Here is a 9,289-nt window from a genome sequence, read left to right as displayed (position 1 = left end):
AAGGCTTGGACTGGCGACTAGCGAAAGCGTAACAATGCATTTTACATAGGTTTAAAGTATACCGCCTGTGAGCCGGGCCGTGCGCTCTGTGTACTCGATTATTATGTTTAATGCGAAGGAAGCTGAACGACTATGGATGAGGAATGATCCTGACCATTAAAAGTTGGTGACGGGGCCGTTGTCCTCCAACGTAAAGAAGTGTAATATACACAGCAAGCGTGGTCAGTAGGATAGACAGAAGGATTTGTACTAAATTCATACCACGGAGAGAAACGAGGCCGCTGAATTACTGAAATTCAAACTCAGCTCGGTCTCGGATCCGTTTACAGGAAACAGTAAACACCGCTTGTTGTTAATTATATAATGTATGAAAGCAATCAAATACCCTGTGTATGTTACTGATAACTATAGGCTCCAGGACCTCCACTGTAGGGTATGTTGCCTCACGTTGTCTCTTTCTATACACATTTACGGCTTATTCCCTGTCTTCATATCTCTCTGAATTTGACTTCCTCTATCATCGTTTTACCGTTCCTGGTTACCTCTGCCCCTCGCTCTGTCTCATTCATTCCCTCTCTGTATGCCCCATCCCCTCGCTCTTGTCCGTCTGTCTTACTTCACGTCTCATTCAGTGTATCGATGTTTGTATGTTCTCGCCTTTAGTGTATGTCTGTTTGCAACAATTGACTTACCTTTGCATGTGTTTGTGACGGGTGTCACCTTTCCGCGAGCAGCTGGTATCATCACTGCTTGATGGTATTTCATAACCACATGTTCATGATATTGTCATAATCGTACAATGGACTCAGAAAAGGTTATATAGCTGTCATTAACACACATTCTGTTACCCTTCTGCGCAGACCTACACATCATATGGTTCGACCAGATTAGCAACATAACTATAGAGAAAACATTAAAAACCATAGACACGCAGACAACGAGACATAACAAACTTTGTGCTTAACACTCACCGTATTATCGGACACCTTAACACACTCAGTCGTCCTCTATTCAGACAGTTAAAAGACACATACACACAGCACACACACACGATGCAATAACATATCTACATGCACACATGGACATTCATGCGCCCCCGCAGAGTACAGCTATGAAGGATTAGATTAGTTGGACAATCGACAGGATCTGTACAAGTGAATTTACACAGCAGGGCAGGGGGCGAGTGTGGGTCAGTCGTACACCACCAGATCGATGGGGGAAGGTCAGGGGCGGGTCTTCAGCCATCACTCCTGGAGACAGATGCCCGCCACATGTCTCCCTCCCACGCATCGTGTCCACTGTGACTGATCACATGGTGTTACGGCAAGTGTGGTCCACTGTTACTGACCACATGGTGTTACGGCAAGTGTGGTCCACTGTGACAGACCACATGGGCATACAGCAAGTGTGGTCCACTGTGACAGACCACATGGTGTTACGGCAAGTGTGGTCCACTGTCACTGACCGCACGGTGTTACGGCAAGTGTGGTCCACTGTCACTGACCACATTGTGTTACGGCAAGTGTGGTCCACTGTCACTGACCGCACGGTGTTACGGCAAGTGTGGTCCACTGTCACTGACCACATTGTGTTACGGCAAGTGTGGTCCACTGTGACAGACCACATGGTGTTACGGCAAGTGTGGTCCACTGTCACTGACCACATGGTGTTACGGCAATTGTGGTCCACTGTCACTGACCACATTGTGTTACGACAAGTGTGGTCCACTGTTACAGACCACATGGTGTTACGGCAAGTGTGGTCCACTGTCACTGACCGCACGGTGTTACGGCAAGTGTGGTCCACTGTCACTGACCACATTGTGTTACGGCAAGTGTGGTCCACTGTGACAGACCACATGGTGTTACGGCAAGTGTGGTCCACTGTCACTGACCACATGGTGTTACGGCAATTGTGGTCCACTGTCACTGACCACACGGTGTTACGGCAAGTGTGCTCCACTGTCACTGACCACATGGGCATACGGCAAGTGTGGTCCACTGTGACAGACCACATGGTGTTACGGCAAGTGTGGTCCACTGTAACTGACCACATGGTGTTACGGCAAGTGTGGTCCACTGTCACTGACCACATGGTGTTACGGCAAGTGTGGTCCACTGTTACAGACCACATGGTGTTACGGCAAGTGTGGTCCACTGTTACTGACCACACGATGTTACGGCAAGTGTGGACCTCAGTTACTGATCACACGTTGTTACGGCAAGTGTGGTCATCTGGCACTGACCATACGGTGTTTCGGCAAGTATTAACGCCACCGAACAACGAAACATAGGGTCTTTTAATGGCGGCTGATATTTACTGTGTTTCATTTTCAACTACTGGATATATATTAAACAGATAGTGATTTCTCGAAACCATACCAGTACTCGTGGTGAACCGTTGACGACCTGCATCACTTCAGGCTTACCTCCCACATGAAGCTGTCACGCCATGAAAAAAGGTCAATGTTTAAAGCGGCGCTAAACCCAACTCACTTACTCATACTGATAGATGTACCCATACCTTCGGGGAAACGGATACCTCCCCCCCACCTCCCCATCCCCCCAGGGCTCGATTTATAACATTCGAAATTGCAACCTATAATTTAAATATGAATGTGACACTAATATTTGTGTCTATGTCTTGTGTTCATGTAATAAGATTTTAATTTTTTTATCAATCCCCTATTTATGTCGCACAATAACGTTCTTTGAACACATTCATTATCTCGAAGTATTATGTCCTATACTATGTCCCTGATCACTGTGTGAAGTGTAATTTGTTATGCTTTTGTCAAAATGTGTCTACGTCAAGATTATGTGCACATGTTCCTATCAAGCAACAGGTCAATAATGTATGTACAATCATTACACAGTCATCAGAGATTTTATTGATTTAGACAAGTTAATGCTTCAATGTTTCAACTTCGATACATTTATGGGACCAAAGTGCAAACTGGTTTTCTCTGGTGCAACTAGGCCTTCATGTCAACGTGCACCTGGTGTACTTTAATCAAGTTCCTCAAGTCGAACCCTGCATGTGATGTATGTCCTGGCAATTTATCTCCATTGCTACAAATTAGAGGATTTAGAGCTTCGACATGTCCTGAATGAAGCCTTAATGATTATAATTCACATTGTTTTGCTGGACGTCAGTGTAAATTCGTTTTTGACATTGAGGTGGTTTATAGCTGTCAATATTATAACAGTCTGTCTCATTTATTCCTATCAATGAAATAGCTTCATCATGATTGTTAAGATGAAACGATTAGTATCGCACTTTCTGCTTCATCAGGGTAGAAGATTGTGGGAATAGGCATCAAGTGTGCCAAGGCTACGATGAACAGACGTTGTAAGTCAGTGAATAAGCAAGTGGGACACAGTCGGAGTGAGTGAGTGAGCGAGCTATAGCCACTTAGTTGGGATTGACTGGGTGAGTTTAAAAGTAAGTTAGAGACTGAGAGAGAGAGAGTAGTTGAGACAGAGAGTGATACATAAACTATTATAATAGTGAGCGAGTGAGTTGGGTTTAACGCCGCTTTAAACATTATTCCAGATTTATCACAGCGAGTCAGCTCAATGTGGAGGAAAACTCGAAATGATGCAGGTCTTGGACGTTTACCACTTTGGTGAAAGCCACGAGCTCATAGGTTCCTGGTGTGCCCAAGGGACGCAAATCTGCACAGCGGATTGTGGCGTCTTACATGACAGGACCATCCGTGCCCCCTGATACTATGAACAACGATCGACACAGGTCACGCCCTGAAACCATCCAGTCTCAAATTAGGTCGACTATCCTACCCAAACCCAACGGAGTGGGCCGGTGCCTCTTCATATACTAACAGGGGCATGGGTGGCCCAGTCGTCTAAGGCGCCGCAGTTCGCCCTGGGCACGCCCTGATTATGTTTCTAGGTTTGTCAGCACCATACCCGTGTTCGTGGGTTTCACCGAAAAGATAAACGTCTGAGACCTGCATCACCTCGGGCTTTCCTCCTACATTAATTAGGCTGACACGCCGCGATATAACTGGAATACTGTTAAAAGCGGCGTTAAACGCAACTCACTCACTCATATACTAACATACTGTCTCGTTCACAGTTTGCATGTCCTGTAACCAGGAACATGTCGGCAGCTGTGAATATATGTGCAAGAACGCTGACTACATCGGGGAACCCTACTGCTTCATTAACATCCCCCCTCCTGTAACAGCGCGAAACCTTATCAACCTCGCCACCCACTTAACGTCTAGACCGGAAGCGTAGCCCCTTGAAAGAGGTTGGTTTAGAATTGCAGAAGGATATTTTTTCGTCCACGTTTAGGGTGACCTTAACGTCTATTGCATAATCACAAACCAACACCGGGATGCTTTTAGGGAGAGACGCACACTTTATCCATGTAGGTCACATGTGAATGAAACCTGTACTATAAATGGAAATATATATCTATGAAGTTAATATGCCTTTTCAGAGGCTTAAAAGATGTAGCTTAATTATTTTCATTCCAATGACGTCAGATGTAAATGTCAAAATCTTGAAAGCCTTCATCAGCTGAAAGGACGTTTTCCAATTCTTTCTCTCACCCACTACACTTCACTGTTGCGGAGGGAGGGGAGTGAAGAGGCTGAATAAAGTCCCTACTTTATCACCTGTCAAAGACAAGAGCTCTCGCGCTCCCGCGCCAAACAAGTACAAACATGGCCAATTAATACTCGTAAATTATGCTCGCGAACTGGGAATTGCAATTTTTCATACTTTCAGTCTTCCACAAGTCGATCCTTTTCATGGCGCAAGCCTGTCGGAACAGTTGTACGGGAATGAATGATGTGACACATTTGTATATAATCATGTAAGTAATACATGTTTGCGTTCAGGAAGCTCCGTTTGTGATGTGGAGATCAGATATCCGTCAACGATGGATACAGATAGATTGCTCAAATAATTAAAAAACAATATATTGCAATGATTTGTTTGGAACAAAAAACAAACCAAAGAAACATAAAAACAAACCAAGTTGTAGGTCCTGTCTGAAAGAGTCTTTTTAGGACACTTAATACAGCGATTTGGTGATGCTGGTGTTTTTTACTGTGTTAATGAACAAACGATGGTCTAGAACAGAGTACTTGTGTGCTATATATGACAATTGTAGATACTGGGTGAGTGAGATGGATGTCATACAGGACTAACAGAGATTTAGTTATATTAAAGTGGGTCAGGTTAATGGTGAGGTGAAATGGGTTTTGGCGTCGCGTCCAAGATAATTGCATTTATATAGCGACGCGAATGAACCTTTCTTTGTGTGTGTGTGTGTGTGTGTGTGTGTGTGTGTGTGTGTGTGTGTGTGTGTGTGTGTGTGTGTGTGTGTGTGTGTGTGTGATCCATGCAGAAGCAAAGGAACCAATCGAACCGAATACATCGAATACACAGTTACGTCAATACATCTGACAAAACAACCCAAACAAGTATTGGTACATATGGATTCCCCCTACCGCTATTTAGATGGTATGCTGCATGGGTCTTCATCAATGACCCCCGTTGGGAGTCCGGGTTAGAATAAGTCCCCAGCAACCTATGTCAGTCATAAGAGTCGGCCAAATGGATCGGGTGGTCAGTCGCGATGAATTGGTCGATAACTGCGAGAATCGTTGTTCACTATATCACTCACCTGACTGTCGGGCCCACACTCGATTATTTACCTAAAAGACCGCTGCCATATAGTTGGAATATTGCTGAGTGTGGGGTTAAACAACAAACATAAATAAAATTATGCATGAGATTTCATTCCTTATTCAATTTCCACCTATTGTTGATTGCTTTGTTTATGTCTTCGTGGCATCCAACACAACTGATATTGTAAAATATACTTATGGCTATTTCAACTGATCCGAAACTACTTTTAACTTGTCGATGTTGGCGTCCGAAGCCTGCTTGGCAAGACATCCATCTGCAACACACACTGTATTCAAGAACACTCACTCAGGCAGAGGTAACATTGGGTCTACGGCTACGAGTGGCGCCGCCTTGACAACAGCCTGTTGACTGAGACGGAGTCTCGCCGAAAGCAGCCTTATTGCTTTCTCTACTAACATCGATGATACAAAGAATGGAAGTCTGAACCGATAAGGATTCCTCCAGGTCTACATGTCAGTTCTGGATTGATATATATCACTTACATCATTTTCTCATCGTGGGTAGCATTAAATCATGAAGCTTTGGGCGGAATGATTTCTATTGAAGACGGCATGTAAGCAAGTTAAAAGAATATTTGCCTATAACAATCGCTATTATGTCTTTAAACACGAATCTAAATCCCGAGGTATACATGGCTCATCTGAAGTTGTAAATGTTCTTCACCACAGCCGTCTTCACCGTCCAATCTCATGTGTCTACTTGTCTGGTTTGCACGAGAAGCCTTTTGTGAGGTGTGTTCTTGTGCTGGTCCAGAGAAGTCAGCTCCTGCCAACGCTTACGTATAAGGAGATATCATATTCTTTTCGGGTAACTTGTGGATAGGGATAGGGAATGGAAAATTTTGTATGTTTTCAACTTGATTATATTTTGTTTATTTTTTAAAATGTGTTTGCGAGTGGGCGGGTGTGTGGAATACTTTTGCATCAATAAAACATTTAGAATCCTTTTTAATTTCTAAAAATGCATTTTTATTCTAATCCCAAAGTTTGGATAATTTTATTCTATTTTGAACGCAGTCCGGATGTATTATTCTGAAATTCTAAATTGAGGTAGGGTGAAATGTGGTGTAACGTCGCGTTTAGTCCACATATATAGCGACGTGCCACACCGAGACACTGTATCTTAAAACGAAGTAAGGGTTTGCACATTTCTAAAGTGTTTCAGATTTCGTTTCACATCCTCTGCACATAGGGCTAGGGATATATAGCTGTATTACATGCTAACTGATATACTACCGAATATTTTCGAAATAGTATTTTAATACTATGAATTATATATTAACATTACACTATTATTTCTGACTGTTTTTGACGTATATATGGGGCATAAGCTGTGATGTTTCAGAGGATATTCAGTCTCGAATATCAGCCAAAAGAGGGCGTAAAAGGCAAAGGAGAGGCAAAACATTATAAGAATGGATCAGTGTAAAGGCACTGGTCACTGGTAGCACCGGTAGAATACATTCTCATTACAAAAGTAAGTGCCAGTTTGTAAACAGGCACGTTAACGCCATGTAAAATTCACAGTATAGAATAGCTGCGCACATCAGGTTGCCAAGCGACGTGTCATAGTTGGTAAATTCCTCTGAATGTCTCCCATGAAATGATTTGATTGAAAAGCTTGGTTGTGGTCAAACTTCATCTTTCCGTACAATTTAAATAAAAGGTAATGCTCTAAAGTACCTAAGCAATGGAGAAATGTAGACGCCATAAGCTTGAGTTGATGGTACATTGCTAGACAAGAAGTGGAAATTCACGATGAAAACATCTAAATTGTTTGGCTCTGAGGCTGTCAGTTTCTCAGTTGTATCTTTGATTTCCAGCTCTGGTGGAAAGATGAGGTACAGATACTCATTTATCTTTTAAAACAAATCTTTAAACCAAATGGGGTCATCAATATACCTGAAACTGGAGTTGACCTGTTAGACAACGTGTCCCTCCTTCGAAGTAACTAAAGTCGTCAAAATATCATAACAGGGAGCATATTAGCTAGGCGAGTTGGTACCTTTAACTTGTCCTAAATCACCGAATAGAAAAACACGTGTTTGAACATTAAAAGTGTGATGTTCAAAATATTAAGAATCGTCTTCTGATGGAGGAGCATGCTCTTGTTTGCCTACTTATAGTTAGCACATTCAAGCAGCATGCGATAGACATGTAAATACGTGTCAGACTGAATAACAGGATAATCTTGTGAACTCTCTATGGTATGCTGTTTGTCTTGAATCACTGACTGTAATATTGCTGTTTGTCTTGAATCACTGACTGTAATATTGCTGTTTGTCTTGAATCACTGACTGTAATATTGCTGTTTGTCTTGAATCACTGACTGTAATATTGCTGTTTGTCTTGAATCACTGTCTGTAATATTGCTGTTTGTCTTGAATCACTGACTGGAATATTGCTGTTTGTCTTGAATCACTGACTGGAATATTGCTGTTTGTCTTGAATCACTGACAGGAATATTGCTGTTTGTCTTGAATCACTGACAGGAATATTGCTGTTTGTCTTGAATCACTGACTGGAATATTTCTCTGTGTCTTGAATTACTGACTGGAATATTGCTGTGTGTGTCTTGAATCACTGACTGGAATATTTCTGTGTGTGTCTTGAATCACTGACTGGAATATTGCTGTGTGTGTCTTGAATCACTGACTGGAATATTTCTCTGTGTGTGTCTTGAATCACTGACTGGAATATTGCTGTGTGTGTCTTGAATCACTGACTGGAATATTTCTCTGTGTGTCTTGAATCACTGACTGGAATATTTCTGTGTGTGTCTTGAATCATTGACAGGAATATTTCTCCGTGTGTCTTGAATCACTGACTGGAATACTTCCTTGTTTGTCTTTACTCACTGACTGGAATATTGTTGTGTTTGGCTTGAATCACTGGCAGAAATATTTTGCCGTGTACATCTTGAAGCACTGACTCAAAATTTGCTGTGTTTATCTTGAAGCACTGACTGGAATATTGCTGTGTATATCTTGAATCACTAACTAGAATATTGTTGTGTTTGTCTTGAAGTACTGACTGGAATATTGATGTATACGGCTTCAAACGCCATTCACTCAAGGCAATCCTCGCTCTGATTCTCCGTCACTAAATCCACAAACTCCCTCTGGACCTACTTGATGTTCTGAGAAGTAATGTGTTGTGGGTTCCCCAAAATGTTTGGACCCCTCCTTTCAGAGAACAAATTGTATGTCTTGAAGCACTGACTGAGAAATAATCTTTTTTAAACAAAATTCTCGGGCGCCAACCCCGAGAATATTAAATGGTTGATCCCTAAAGTTATCACAGTTGATATAACTAAACATCCTTCATCCTACAGAAAAGTGTGTAAACTGCGGGGAAAATAAAAGCATATGCTTGAAAATTGGACTTGATCAAAACTTCAAACGTTATTAAATTACAGGCCTGAAAACAGTCGCCGAAACACTGCAAACTTTGGGCCCAAAACAACCAATACATCTGTTTGTAATAACTATTTCTGGTTTGTTTCATGTTTATCCACCATCAAACATTGGTGTATACTTTCTTTTGCCCGGCAGGTTATAACGCAGCTGCAATCTCGAAATATTTCAGCGTGAACAAACTGCA

The sequence above is a fragment of the Haliotis cracherodii genome, unplaced genomic scaffold (assembly GCF_022045235.1).
Source record: "Haliotis cracherodii isolate W230 unplaced genomic scaffold, xgHalCrac1.p SCAF_1, whole genome shotgun sequence".
Lineage (NCBI taxonomy): Eukaryota > Metazoa > Mollusca > Gastropoda > Lepetellida > Haliotidae > Haliotis > Haliotis cracherodii.
The sequence above is the reverse complement of the archived record's forward strand: the minus strand, read 5'-3'. Positions refer to the sequence as shown.